The sequence below is a fragment of the Dasypus novemcinctus genome, chromosome 8 (assembly GCF_030445035.2).
Source record: "Dasypus novemcinctus isolate mDasNov1 chromosome 8, mDasNov1.1.hap2, whole genome shotgun sequence".
NCBI lineage: Eukaryota > Metazoa > Chordata > Mammalia > Cingulata > Dasypodidae > Dasypus > Dasypus novemcinctus.
Window position 1 is genome coordinate 59,892,766 of NC_080680.1, and position 15,357 is coordinate 59,908,122.

Consider the following 15,357-nt stretch of genomic DNA (forward strand, 5'->3'; position numbering starts at 1 on the left):
CAATGTTGAACAGATTTAAGGAGTCAATTAAAAAATAAATCCACTAGCTAATTGATCTATTTAATCAAGAATGTGACTCTCAGCCACACAGGAGGGAAGGCCTTTGAACTCACAGCTTCCATACCTGTTCTATAAGGAAGATAGGAAAATTAAAGGGGGCAGGGTCATTCTTGCCGGAACTGCGATTTTTATAATGGTATTAAGAAGTAATTTTTTTTAATCCCTAGCATGGAATATTAAACAAGGAGCAGAATGGGGAAGTGAGACAGTTGTCTTGTTCTCATTCAAATCTTCACAATATTGTTTCTTTTGTATTGCTTGAAGATCAGAACAAAGGCAGGTGTAGATGATTTGGGCATTATCTGTTACTCCGAATTTTGCACATTTGCTCCATTTTATTTTGAGGGTTTAGAATAGTAATAATTGGGGTCTAGGGGAACATGAAAAGGAAGTGATTGATTCCTCAGAGGGTGAGGATGAGAGTGGAGGCAGCAGAACAAGAGTGGTGGACGCTTTGGTAAGGGTTCACAGAGTAAGTAGGTCAGGAACCTTGATGAATGTTGCTGGTGAGAGAAGAGAGACCAGCTTTAGCAAAGTCATACTTTGGGGTAATGGCAGGAGGATAACATGCAGTGACTGATAGGACAGGAATCAAAAAAGAGTTTGAAGACAATGTCTTATGCAATTAGGTGACTGTTGTTGCCAGATAGGGAACTTGGAAAGAAGAGGACTCAGGAGGTTTGGGGAAGAAGATTATGTATTTGATTTTAAACATACCAGTGTTAGAGTTAGTTTAAAGTAAAATTAAAGTAAAGTAAAGTAAAAAAAAAAATTATAAAATTAATGGAAAGTGAAACATAGTGAAAATTATATAGTCTGTGAATAAATTTTGCTACCATAAACTAATTTATATATTGTCTCTTAAAATTATTTACGAAACAAATTCAAGTTGGCTAGAATGTATTGGTTCCAGGAATGTAAGTATTGGTAATGATAAATGGCAATGTATTAGATATACAGAGTTGTCTAAAGGTGTGGTTGGCTCAAAGGCTAGCCTTGTTTAACAAGATTAATAATGAGCTAGAAAAGGAATTTAGCAGGTGATGCATAAGAAAGATTAGAGGAATAACACAAATGGATGGATGAGGATGAATTTAAATTATATTGAAAGGTGACTTTATTTGTGGCTAATTAATAAACACAAGCTTTCAATGACTAGAGAAAAGAAAACACCTGGAAAACTGCAATTCCTATTAATGCAATTTCTATGAATAGGAATCTAATTAAATTTATTTTACAAGATATAACAAAACCAACATTAATACTTACAAGGAAGTAATTTTTCCAAAACAGTGCAGTAATAATTTTGTCTATAGCCCTTCAGAATCTTCTAAAGCAGAATAGTCTAATGCAGAACATTAGTAATAATTGGTGAGGGATATAGGGTAACAGGTGACAAAAAACCCAGTCAACCAGACTGACTCATAGTTTTCATGTCTTTAGAAATTCATATAAAAGTCACCATTTTATGCCATAACTGCAGCTTTGAAATGAAAATGAAATGAAATTGACTGCATGTTGGGAACTTTGGCTCATATTCTTCTTAGAGCATTTTAGACAGCTGTATGCATCCACTGGAATGTTACTAAAACTGTGGGTTATAATGAAAGTAAATTTTCCTCTCTGAACATATACAAGGGAGATTATTTGTAGAGGTACTTTAAAAGAGATCTGTTCTATTTAAAATTAGTCTTGCTGTATAACCAAAATGGATTGCCTGTTTTCATCTTTGTTCTGTTTTTCTTTTTTATGCATATCTTTTTCTCATTACAAAAGTAATATTTATTGTAAAAAATGATAAAAAAGCAATTAAATAATTTAAATTACTGATAATACCATTATTTAGGGCTACCCAGCATTAACGTAGTGTTCATTCTTCCAATTTATTTTCTATGCCCATAGAAACAAAATAAAATAGGGAACACATTTCAAATACTGTTTTGTATGCTTCTTTTTCATTAACAATAAATGATAAAAAATTTCCATGCTATTATATTCTCTCCTATAACATGATCTTAATGGCTGCAGTGTTCCATCATATGAATGTTCCATATTTTTATTTAATAGCACTTTGTTTCGTATATGAGTTGCTTATAATTTCTAGCTGTTATACATAACAATGATGGATATTCTTGCATGTAAACCTTTGTTCACCTGACTTATTATAGTCCAAAGGATGTAAAATAATTTCTAAGAATGGAACTGTTGAATCAAAGAGAATGAATGCTTTTGAAAGTGTTTAATATGTGTTTCCAATATCCCTTCCATAAAAATTGTACCAGGGCATCCACTCTTTCCTGGATGGCTGCCCAAAGGGGATATGTTTACAAACAAATACCTTAATAATAATGTCTTATATTTGTTTAATGTTTATCTTTTTTTAAAAAGTATTTCACTCTAACAAAAACCAAGCAAAATTTATCATACACCATAGCTAATAACTGCAGGCTGATTAGAACAACATATAGATGAAAGGAATTTCTATTTGACTATCTAAAGTCACTCTCTGCAAGTGAGCCAAGACCAGGTCAGGTAGTCAAAGACTTGCAAATTTGAACTTCGAGTGAGCACAGGAATATCAAGTCATGGCAGGGAAATCATGGATCCAGTATAGGACTGATTGGTCAGACTATCGGCACTTACCTGGCAAATATAAGGGTGGCACAGGGATACAATAGCTCAGGTGGTTAAGCAAAAATCAGGCAATAGGGGGGAAACACGTGGCATTTAGCAAGATGGCAGAAGTGAACTGGATATTTCAGAACCAGATCCTGAAGGAACCAAGAAAAAGAAAGGATTCTGGAATTGTAACATTTGGGTTTGTGTGCTTGTTTGGCTCCTTGCTAAGTTACCCTGGATTTCAGTAAGCCTAATCCTTCTCATCTATAAAATCAGCATAATAATAACAACAATAATAAAAACCTCAATATTGCTTTGAGAATTTAGTGAGATATTTTTGACATTACTTTTTATATTTTAAATCACTACAAAAATGTTAGTTATTATTAAGCTGAAGGGAAATGCAGTAAGTGGATGAGTAGGTGATAAATCTGGGATGTCAGAGAGAAATTAGTAGATACACAGGATCTAAAGGACTTTAGAAGGGCAAAAAGGAGTTCACATGAGAGTTGTTCTTTTTTATATAACATTTTTGATTACAGAAGTACTACATGTATATATAACATTTTGAAAATACAGAACACAAAGACAATAAGAATCTCCTTCATTTTCACTACCCAGTGATAACTGTTAAATACTTAGTTCAAATTCCAATTGTATCACTTTATTTATTTATTTTTTTAAAAGATTTATTTTTTATTTATTTCTCTCCCCTTCTCCTCCCCCCTCCCCAGTTGTCTGTTCTCTGTGTCCATTGGCTGTGTGTTCTTCTGTGTCTGCCTGTATTCTTGCCAGTGGCACCGGGAATCTGTGTCTCTTTTTGTTGTTGCATCATCTTGCTGCATCAGCTCTCCATGTGTGCAGTGCCACTCCTGGGCAGGCTGCACTTTTCTCGTGCAGGGTGGCTCTCCTTATGGGGTGCACTGTTTGTGCATGGGGCTCCCCTATGTGGGGGACACCCTGCGTGGCATGACACTCCTTGCACGCATCAGTATTGCATGTGGGCCAGCTCACCACATGGGTCAGGAGGCCCTGGGTTTGAACCCTGGACCGTCCATGTGGTAGACCGACACTCTATCCATTGAGCCAAATCCATTTCCCCGTATCAGTTTAATAGCACTGTAACCTTGGGTAAATTACTTAACCTCGTTTTCCTCATATGTAAAAGGAGGAATAATCATAATCATAATTAATATTTATTGTGTACTTATTGCCTTTCTTGCAATCAGTATTGTACATGGATTAATTCATTTAACACCTGCATCAACTCTGAAAGTAGACCTCATTATTATACTCATTTTACAGATGAGCAAATTTAGGCTTAGTAAGATTAACTAACTTGCCTCCAAATTAGTAGGATTATTAGTAAATAAAATGGAAGAGTAACTAGTTGACATTGGCAATCACGTGCAACCAAGATGCATGAACAGGGCAGAAGAATGGAAATATTTGATAAACACTGGTGATCGTGGTTAAGAAAAGTTTTAGGGAAGTGGATGTGGCTCAACTGATAGAACATTCACTTACCATGTAGAAGGTCCAGGGGTCGGTACCAAGGGCCTCCTGACCTGTGTGGTGAGCTGGCCCACGCACAGTGCTGCCATGCACAAGGAGTGCTATGCCACACAGGAGTGTCTCTGTGTAGGGGGGCCCCACGCACAAAGAGTATGCCCTGCAAGGAGAGCCGCCCTGTGTGAAAAAAGTGCAGCCTGCCCAGGAGTGGCGCTGCACACACTGAGAGTTGATACAGTAAGATGACACAACGACAACAAAAAAAGTGACACAGTGTCCCAGTGCTGCATGACAAGAATGCAAGCGAACACAGAAGAACACACAGCAAATGGACACAGAGAGCAGACAATGGGGGAAGCGGAGAGAAATAAATAAAATAAATCTTTAAAAAAAGTTTTAGGAAGCATGAAGGAAGTAGACTTAAGAAAATGTAGTTTGTGAAAAACGCCACTGTCTTTCTTGATGCTCTAAAGTGTGGTTGGCAAGTATATAGATTGTGTTGAGAGGGTATTCCTACACCCATCATAAAAATGCAGACTTGGCCCAGTGGATAGGGTGTCCGTCTACCACATGGGAGGTCCGCGGTTCAAACCCCGGGCTTGCTTGACCCGTGTGGAGCTGGCCCACGTGCAGTGCTGATGTGTGCAAGGAGTGCCCTGCCACACAGGGCTGTCCCCGCGTAGGGGAGCCCCACACCCAAGGAGTGCGCCCCATAAGGAGAGCTGCCCAGTGCGAAAGAAAGCAGCCTGCTCAGGAATGGCGTCACACACACGGAGAGCTGACACACAAGATGACGCAACAAAAAGAAACACAGATTCCCATGCCACTGACAACAACAGAAGTGGACAAAGAAGAACATGCAGCAAATGGACACAGAGAGCAGACAACTGGGGGGAGGGGTGGTGAGGAAAAAAAAGTTCCTAATGAAAACAACACAATTTTACAGGGAGCTGCAGTCCTAGACTCCAACACAGACAGCCAGGGAGCCACTCCCAAATGATCAGAAATAGAGCATGAGATAAAATTGCTTTGCCTTTTCAAGGAAAATATAATTTAAAACATTTCAAGGGTTTGACAGCTTTACTGGAAGAGGCAATGTAATGGGTATTGACAAGGTTCCACATAGGTTTCTTCCACTTCCAGTGGGGACTGTTCCATCCTATATTGAAGGCACAGTTCCCTGCTTTCTACAGCTGCTCTATATCAAGGATGTTTTCCTATTTCTTAAATTACTTCTGTGTGATTCTGGGAGTAGGGAAGAATTTGAGTGCAGTTGAGCAGCTATATATAGTTTACCATAATTCCCTGGAATCTGAAGAGAGTTTTTAAGTTTGAGGCTGGGTATACTCCTAGCAGAGCCTATCCAGGTATTCAGTACATCCTTCTTTGCACACATAGTCTCCCTTTGTCCCTGCTTGAAAGAAACTACCTGATTCCCAGTGGATGGTTAAATTTTTATCCAGGCTAATTTGGGAAAGCACAGGATTAGGGGTTGAGGCATGGATTAGTTTGAGGCAGGTCTGTCACCAATTAATCATATCAACTCAGGCAAGTCATAATATCTCTAGGTCAAATTTCTCATCTGGGTATCAAAGGATGGTCTAGACTGATGGTTTTCAAACCAACATCCCATCAAACAAAGGGGCCCTTTACCAATATTACTGGGGTTTTTAGACATTGAAAGAGATAATGGCCTGGCTTTACCCAATTCTCTAAAAAGGAAGATACTAAATAGAAATGTTTTTTCCTTAATTTAAAGTTCTCTACCAGTTTCTTAAATCTTTTTTTTTTTTTTAAATCATTTTATGGTCTAGCAAATGAAAAAACATATGACAAGAAATAAATGGTTCTTACTGGAAATATTTTGAAACAACTGATTATTTCCAATTTGAGGACATGTGTGCTCATGTTAGAGATTTTATATTTTACACATATAGTCTCACTTTACATACTGATATATCACACTTCCAAATGCTTTCCTTCCTTGCAGGTTTGAGAACCATTGGGCATGTGTGGTTGCGGTTGTGGCTTCATATTGCATTCAAACAATATGGCTATATTTTCTTCAAGCAAAATTGTTCTCAATTCATATGAACTTAAAGGTAGCAGCCTTCCATAATAGATTACAAAGAGTACCATGGATTTCCAGGTGCTTTCTATCTGAACAAGTTTGAGGATAAGATACCCTCCAAGATTTTTCCCAGCTCTTTTTAAAATCATCTTTTATGAAATTCTTCATTTTGAGAAGTGTCTCCTTAATTGGTTTCCTCAGCTTATCTTCCTTGCCATTTTTTCACCAAACGTCAGGTCAGCTCCTTTATCTCTTCTGCCATTATCGCTTCACTACACATCCAACCCTGGAGGGTTGTTTTGCAATGAGCATAACAATAGGAAGACAGGACTTTTTTTTAGAAACTTAGTGCAGGTAATACCTTTCTGTTGTTTAGCTCTGGAGTCAGTGCTTGCAGTTTGAATGAAGATCCCAAACTTGTTAATCTACCTTTTAGGCAAAAATGTTGAAAGTCTTAATAGGAAAAAAAATGTTGAGGTCTAAATGGGGAGCAAGGATGGATCAAGACTAGATATTTTTGGACTTCCTTTGGGCCTGTGAACTTTGACAGCAGTTGGATGCTACTTTATTGTGGTTTTGTACCTTGTTAATTTAGCTAAATTAGGACTACTTCCCAGAATCTCCTTCTCTGTGCAATACTGGGTTAGAATTGGTGACAAGAGAAATGTGCACAAGATTTGGAAGGAATAAGTGAGCCGACAGCCCTTAACCTCGGAAAATTGGTTCAGGGCACCAAGAGCTACTGTATCTTCTTCATGTTCTTGCTGATCTGCTGGCTCCAATTTGTCCTTTCAGGTTCCAGATTGTCCTTTTTCTCCCCTCTGCTCACATCCAGTGTTTGTTCCTAACTGCTGGCTCTGCCATCTTACAGTGACTTCAGGCAGACATAGAGGTAACCATAGATTGAGCAGCCTTCACAACTGAATAAGGTCTGATCTCTATAATAAATCTCTTATTCCCCAGCATTCATCATGACTCTGCTTCCCTGATGGAACTCCAAGCAATACACTGGCCAGTGGTACAGTTTGTGTTTTCAACTTTGCTTCGCCATAAAGATGTAGAGAATGAAGAAAGGACCACATACTTTTTGTTGTTGTTGTCACCAGAGCAGGACAGCAGTGGTATGTTGTTAATAGGCCTCTCTGCAGGACACTGCTGGCTGACAATGACTCAGAACATCACTATTTGAAGGAGATAGGGATTGGATAGAATTGATAAAAAGATGAAAAGCAAACGTATCTGGTATAAAGATAATCTCTGCTCCTGGCTTCAGATGTAGGGCTCACATTCACTCATTTTTAAAATGTTCCTTCAGTTTGGTTTTGTAATTTCCCTAATGCCTTAAATCTCAGAAATCATAGATCAGTGTATGTTCTAGATACATCAATTATTTGGGGGTCGGCTCCATCTATTCTAAATGGAACTCTGCTTCTGACATGTGCTATAAAGAAGGAGCTGGGGAAACGGACTTTGGCCCAGTGGTTAGGGCGTCCGTCTACCATATGGGAGGTCCGCGGTTCAAACCCCGGGCCTCCTTGACCCGTGTGGAGCTGGCCATGCGCAGTGCTGATGCGCGCAAGGAGTGCCGTGCCACGCAAGGGTGTCCCCCGCGTGGGGGAGCCCCACGCGCAAGGAGTGCACCCGTGAGGAAAGCCGCCCAGCGTGAAAAGAAAGTGCAGCCTGCCCAGGAATGGCGCCGCCCACACTTCCCGAGCCGCTGACGACAACAGAAGCGGGTAAAGAAACAAGACACAGCAAATAGACACCAAGAACAGACAACCAGGGGAGGGGGGGAAATTAAATAAATAAATAAATCTTTAAAAAAAAAAAAAAAAAGAAGGAGCTGGAGTTTTGATGCAACAAGACTCATTGGGGTCATTATTGCTTTCCTAAGCAAACATTCACAGATAGTATATCCTCAAATCCCCATCACCGCTCTGAAAATAGTAGGGCTGTGACTCTCCACCAGGAATAGGAGGCCATATACCAGAAGTATCTTCACTTTCAATGATTCCTGGATCCTGTAGTTACTTTTCTTTTAGCTCTAATGTTAGTGCTTGTGTGTTACTCTGAACTGATAGCAGTGAGAAACTGAACTTGACACTCTTGTGCTATACCAGTATTTTTCAAACTTCAGTCATTTGTGAACCCACCTTCACAATTTTATATGCCTGTGCTATTTACTCACTTAATAACTTTTACTTAAATTTAAATATTTTTACCTCATTTCATTGAATTTAAGATACCATCGGTTTTAAGACACACCATTACTTTTTGTGCTACCAAGAGAGAAAACTTTTGGCACTCCATTATGACACAACGCCTTAACTCAGAATTTTTATTTTTTGCTTATTAAAGGTGCTTGTTTTGACTTCCCTTCAGACCTGGATGAGTTTCCTTTCTCCTACCCAATTTTAAAAGAGTCTTTTTATGGGTCCACTATCATAGCTGATACTAGAACAGGGTCATCACCCAAAGAAATTCATCTTGCCTTGCAGCAGGCTTGTCCAGTGTAAAATCTTTGAGCTCTCAATCCAGGAACTCTCAGTCTTACATTTAGGGAAGGGAGAAATATGACAAAGAGACCCATGGAATGGGCTGGGGAGAAGGGTTGGTGAGGGCAGTTACCTAGTGTGTACCTTTTACTTACCTGGCTCTGCTGGGGCAAGAGGGAAGACAGAGGAGCAAAAGTCAAATGACTGTGAGATGCATCCTGATTTCGGATATATCAAAATGTGAAGAAAAAAAAAAGTACAACTTAGGCACAATAAAATGCATCACTTTATTTATTTATTTATTTTTAAAGATTTATTTTATTTATTTTGCTCCCCTTCTCTCCCGTTGTCTGCTCTGTGTCCTTTCGCTGTGTCTGCTCTCTGTGTCCATTCGCTGTGTGTTCTTCTGTGTCTGCTTGCATTCTTGTCATGCGGCACCAGGAAACTGTGTCACTTTTCTTGTTGTGTCATCTTGCTGCATCAGCTCTCTGTGTGTGGAGTGCCACTCCTGGGTGGCTGTGCTTTTTTGCATGAGGCGGCCCCCCTTGCAGGGTGCACTTCTTGCACGTGGGGCACCCCTACGCAGGGCACGGCACTCCTTGCATGCAGCAGCACTGCGCATGGGCCAGCTCACCACACAGGTCAGGACGCCCTGGGTATTGAACCCTGGACCCTCCAAATGGTAGGCAGATGCTCTGTCAGTTGAGCCATAACCGCTTCCCAAATGCATCACTTTAAAAAGGAAATTTTATATTGCCACCAAACCAGAAAGCCAATGTAATTTACGAGAAATAAAATAGAAAGTAGTGAATTAAGTATAAGATACTATTGAATTCTAGCTAGAAACTATGACTGTGGAGGGCTTTTCCGCTGAGGCGTCCTTTAGGAAGGGAGATTTGTCACTTTTAGATCGGTGTTAAATCATATTAGTACCAAACTGAAACTTTCTCCTTTACTGACACAGAAGGATTGGAAGAGAGTTGAGAAGTGAAAGACCTTTTCCTTTGAGACTTACTGTTAATTAATACTGGGTCAGGTCAGGGAACCTGCTAAAACCCTGTCAGTTGCCACCAGTGGTTTGTAGCTTACACTTTGGAAAATACAGAGTAAATACTGTTCCTGATCTCATCTGTTCTCGTATGTCACCAAGAGCATTAAGAAGTGGAGTCAGGAAAGGCCAAACAAGGGGTGAGTCAGGTACAAGCAAGGTAGGGTGAATGGAAAAACAGAGATAAGTCAGAGTTGGAAACATGGGGTTATATAAAGTTGTAACTGTCTGATCGGCCAACTCAAACATACAGAAACAAGGTTGTGTTAACTTTCCATTGCTTTGTAACAAATTACCACAAGTATTAGTGATTTAAAAACATCTTATTAGCTCAGTTCTGTAGGTGAGAAGTCCAACATGACTCCGTAGCATTGGAAGCTCTCGGGGTCTCCCAAGGTGTCAGCTGGGCTAGATGCTTATCTGAAGGCGTTTGGAAAGACTTGGTTTCCACGGTCATTTAGGTTCTTCACAGAATTCAGTTCCTTGTGATTGCGGTACTGAAGTCCCTGTTTTCTTTCCGGCTGTCAGCTGGGGGGGTACCCTCAGCTCCTAGGCACTAGAGGCCTCTCCCCAGTCCTTGCACACAGCCCCCTCCATCTTCAAGGTCAGCAAGGTCATATGTGCTTTGAATTTCTCTGACTTCTTTTGCCATGAGTCAGAGAAAATGCTCTGATTTTAAAAGGGCTCATATGATTAGATCAGGCCTGCTTGGAAAATTTATGTATCTTAAGGTCAACTGACTTGGGGATTTTATTAATATATCTGCAAAATCCCTTTATAGCAGTACCTAAATTAGTGTTTGACTGAATAACAAGTAGTCAAGAATCTTGGTGGATCATCTTTAGAATTCTTCCTACCAAAATTATCTTCAGAAGTCAAATTTGCCTGTTCAGAAATGGAATGGAGACCCTTTAGAATTTGTAGTAATTCTGGACAAAATTAACAGTGGGCTTAAACTAAAGTCTGTATTATGTGAATAATATTACAGCGAGGCTCAGCTTAATCACCAACCATAATAAATACAGAGGTGTTAAACTCCTATTTATTTTCCATGTGAACACAAGCTACTTCACAGTAATCCATAAAGGAATTTATTTAGAAATAACAATTCAACAAATTACAAGAAATGATAAAATGTCTGAACTTACACCTTCTGTTTTCTGAGATTGTATGTCTCTGAAACCCTTAAATACTAATAAAGATTAGTATTTGTTTTTGTTTTTGTTTTTGTTTTCTGTGCTATTAAATCTTAAAGTGAGGACAACTTTTAGAACCACATTAATTTTCTCACCCATTTAAAACTAATTTGTGGGCTAAAAATGTTGATATTTAAATATGTGAGCCATACACACACACATATGCACTTCTATCTGATTCTGCTTAAAACTAGAATCATCAAGGGCAGGCTCAGAATTTATTACTCAGAACTTAATCACCATAGGAATGCAGAGAAGTTCAAACATACAACATGATTCTGAAGCCAAAATACACTAACTTCATCCTACTGAAAGGAGACAGTTGTGTCCCACTGAGATGATGGAGTTCAGGCTACAACAAAAGTTCAGGCTGGCCGGCTGAAGCACCACCCGGCTCTGTAGCATGCAGCTTCTATCTGGCGTTCCCTGGAGCTGGGAATTTACCACCAACGGCAGGGCTGCCTTGGGAAACAGTGTTAGTAGCTGAGAAATTGCAGAAACAAGCTGCTTTGCAGTGACTCCCAGATACTATGAGAAGTCAAGAAAATAATTAAAATCCTAATTCAATAGTTTCTCATCTGGCTCATTTGAAGGCACTCCAAAATGGACAGATTTAAGGCATGGTAAATAGTTGAAGTGTTAAATTTGCTTCTTAGTTAAAACTTTTGTCAGAGGTTAGGTCTATATGAAGTGAAATGGAGAGTTGAGGCACTGTCTGTGTAATTCAAATCTGGAACAATTTTGCCTATGGTAATTGTATATTTCAAGTGAAAACTTATTTTCCTTTTTCTTATTTTTTTGCATAAAGATTTTAACTCATTCCTTATTGTTTTTAGCATAGTATTATATAAGAAATACTTATCATATTCATAATTTATATGGGGAATATGGCAAAAAACAGGTTGGGGAAATCCTCAGTATACGAGGTTTTTTGTCAAAAATTTTCTAATTTTGGCATTTTTGGCTTGTGAAAGTGTAAAGTTATACACGTTTTACTACCTTGTATTAAGTTTACACTAAATAGCTTAAATAAAAAGTACATAGGCTGATATGGAGATGCCCCAGAAGAAAGAAGCGCAGGTTGCTACCTGGTTGAAAAAAAAATTTAGAAATCATCCCATTCCTCAATACGAGGTGAATGCAAGGCCACAGAGATTTCATATCACCTTTCAGAGTGCAACAAGGCCAGGGACAGGGATGTCTTCCTGGTAATAGAGGACTTGAAACAAAAAGCAAGCGAATATGAATCAGAAGCCAAGTATCTTCAAGACCTTCTCATGGAGAGTGTGAACTTTCCCCCTGCCAATCTCTCTAGCACTAGTTCCAGATTTCTGAATGATTTGGCTGACAGTACAATGGCGCTTGAAACAAAGGATATCTCACTAGCTAGTTTTATCCCTGCAGTGAATGCTTTTACCTCTGCTCTTTTTCAGACCAAATCTAAAACTGAAGAAATCAAGCTTGAATTGACAAAACTTGAAAATCCTAACTGCAGCTTTGGTATTAGAAAAATGTCTACAAGAGGACCTCAAGAAGGCAGAGCTGCATTCTCTCTATGGAAAGGGCCAAAGTTGACAATCATCTTCAGAACATGGACTTCCTAAATGCAAAATCACAGGAGTTCAGATTTGGAATCAAAGCTGCAGAGGCGCTACTTTTAGCCAGAGGCATGGATGCCTCTCTGTCTCATCAGTCACTGGTAGCACTGTCAGGGAAACCGGCAGAACTAAAACTACAGACTCTACCTTTGAAGAAAAAACTGGATTCCTATTTAGATTTAATGCCGAATCCATTTCTTGCTCAAGTGAAAATTGAAGAAGCAAAAGGAGAATTGGATACCATTGAAGCTGAAATTACAAAGAAGGTAGACATGATGGAACTGTGACCAGAGCCAAATAAATGTTTCCCCTAACAGAGTCAATTGAATATGACTTTAAAGAATGTTTTTCCTCTTAACATTCCTTAATAACTTAATTTCTTGTTCTTAGTTAAGATAATGTTAGTATTGATAGAATAATGTTTTCTGCTTGTGCATTGCATTTTTGTATTCAAATGCGTAGCGTTTGCATTAAAAAGCAATTTTCTCTTGGTTAAAAAAATAACAACAACAAGAACAAACTCCATAAAGCCCATTTACATTAATAAATGTAATTTAATCATGGCTTTGTCTTTTAGAAGCTGATTTTCTTCTGGCCACCTTCTCTCAGTTTTACTTATTTCTCCTCTTATATGAATCCAATAAGAATCAAACAACATTGTGTTTTCCAGAGGTGTAGTTTGTTAGGAAACATCTGTTTAAAATATGTCATAAAAATACATCCAGTAAGAGTGAGCATACTAAACCATAATCTTTGTGTGTGTATATATACTAACAGATTATTTAGTAGTGACTTATGAAATTATTTTTTGAAACTTCTATTGAAGTGACATGCATAGTCCAATATTTAAAATTTTAAGTATTATTTTTTGTTGTTGTTAAAGATTTATTTTTTATTTATTTCTCTCCCCTTCCTCCCTCCCCCTGTTTTGTCTGCTTTCTGTGTCCATTTGCTGTGTGTTCTTCTGTGTCCACTTGTATTCTTGTCAGCAGCACTGGGATTCTGTGTCTCTCTTTGTTGTGTCATCTTGCTGATGTCAGCTCTCCATGTATGTGGCTCCACTCCTGGGCAGGCTGTGCTTTTTTTTGCGTGGGGCGGCTCTCCTTACAGAGAGCACTCCTTCATGTGGGGCTCCCCTCTGTGGGGAAAACTCTTGCATGGCATGGCACTTCTTGCGCGCATTAGCACTGCACGTGGGCCAGCTCACCACACAGGTCAAGAGGCCTGGGGTTTGAACCCTGGACCTCCCATGTGGTAGGTGGATGCTCTATCAGTTGAGCCAAACCCGCTTCCCTTTAAGTATTATTAATGAAATAGTTAATATTAGCTCCTGGCAACTGAAGAACTAAACTGTATTTTTATGGAAATATTCTAATCTCTTTTGTTCCTCTATTTGGGGAGCTTCCAGATCAGTTAGATTGCTTTTAGGTAATCCTTGTGTTAGTCACGACTCTAGTAGCAATTTATTGGAAAGAATGGGGGAGAAAGAGATTATAGACTTGGAGCCTATTGTAACAGAATATCCTATATAAAAGGTAAGAAACCTTTTGTAAATTATAAACTCTTTACACCAAAGTCATTTTTCAATCCCTGAATTCTAAGATCTTCTTTTCTGTATTTTTTTCTTAAAAATGTTCAATTACAAATACAACACGTGATTATTGTAAAAATATTTGGCTAAAAAAAGCAATAATGAAGAATAAATACCACCCATAGTTTCACAACCTGATGTAACAATATAAATGTCTCTCAGATCCTTTGCAAGTGTATACCTGCAGGTGTATACTTTCTCTTTTACAAACGAGGGATTATCAATTCTTTGCAAAATGTTTTGGAATCTTTTTTTCTATTTAATAATATAAAATTCACAACTTTCCATGTTAATAAATATATTCCTACAACATAATTTTTAATGAGTGTGTTGTATTCCTCTGAATAGATGTACTATACATTATTTAACCATGCTACTATTGTTGAATGTATAAGTTGTTTCAACAATGCTATAGGGAATTTTTGGCATACTAATTTAATGACTTCTTTGGGATAACTTCCTGAAAGTTAATTCCTAGATCAAATGTATATACTTAACTTTTCTTCTTTTAAACAGAATCCATACTAGTTTGTAAATTAAAAAAAAAAAAATCCAATTCAGAAATATACTGATTCAGAGGCTCCAGAGGGAGACTCATTCCCTTGCTCATTTGGGTTGTTGGCAGGATTCGGTTCTTTGCAGCTATAGGAGTGAAGTCCCTGTTTTCTTGCTGGGTGTCAGGTGAGGGCTGTTCCCAGCTTCTAGAGGCCCCTGGAATTCTTTGGCACATTAAGCCCCAACCCCAAGCCCTTTCCTCTACCTTCAAATTCAGCAATTTATCTAGTACTACTCACACTGACATCTTACCTTCTACTCTCTGACTTGTTCTTCTGCCTTCCTCTTCCACTATAAGAGCCCATGGGATTACACTGGGTCCACCTGGAGAAAACAGGATAAACTCCCTATTTAAAGGAAGCTGATTAGCAACTTCAATTTTATCTGCAAACTTAATTCCCTTTTGCCATGGAAGATAACATATTCTCAGGCATAACACCAGGGAGCAAATATCATTGGGTGGGGAGGGAGGGGCGGACAAAAGCCTGCCTACCACACACTAAAAAAATGATGCTGAGGACAGTTTTCATGTGCATTTTTGTATACTCATTGTTTAGACCGGTGGTTGGCGCAAGGGGTATGATTAAGGGTTTGATGGTAGCATGAAGAAAA

The 15,357-nt window shown here is 38.7% G+C and overlaps 1 pseudogene; it reads left to right on the plus strand.

Moving 5' to 3' along the window:
• The first annotated feature begins 12,051 nt into the window (after positions 1-12,051).
• On the plus strand, positions 12,052-12,945 carry LOC101425109 (HAUS augmin-like complex subunit 1 pseudogene; annotated as a pseudogene).
• The last annotated feature ends 2,412 nt before the right edge of the window (positions 12,946-15,357 follow it).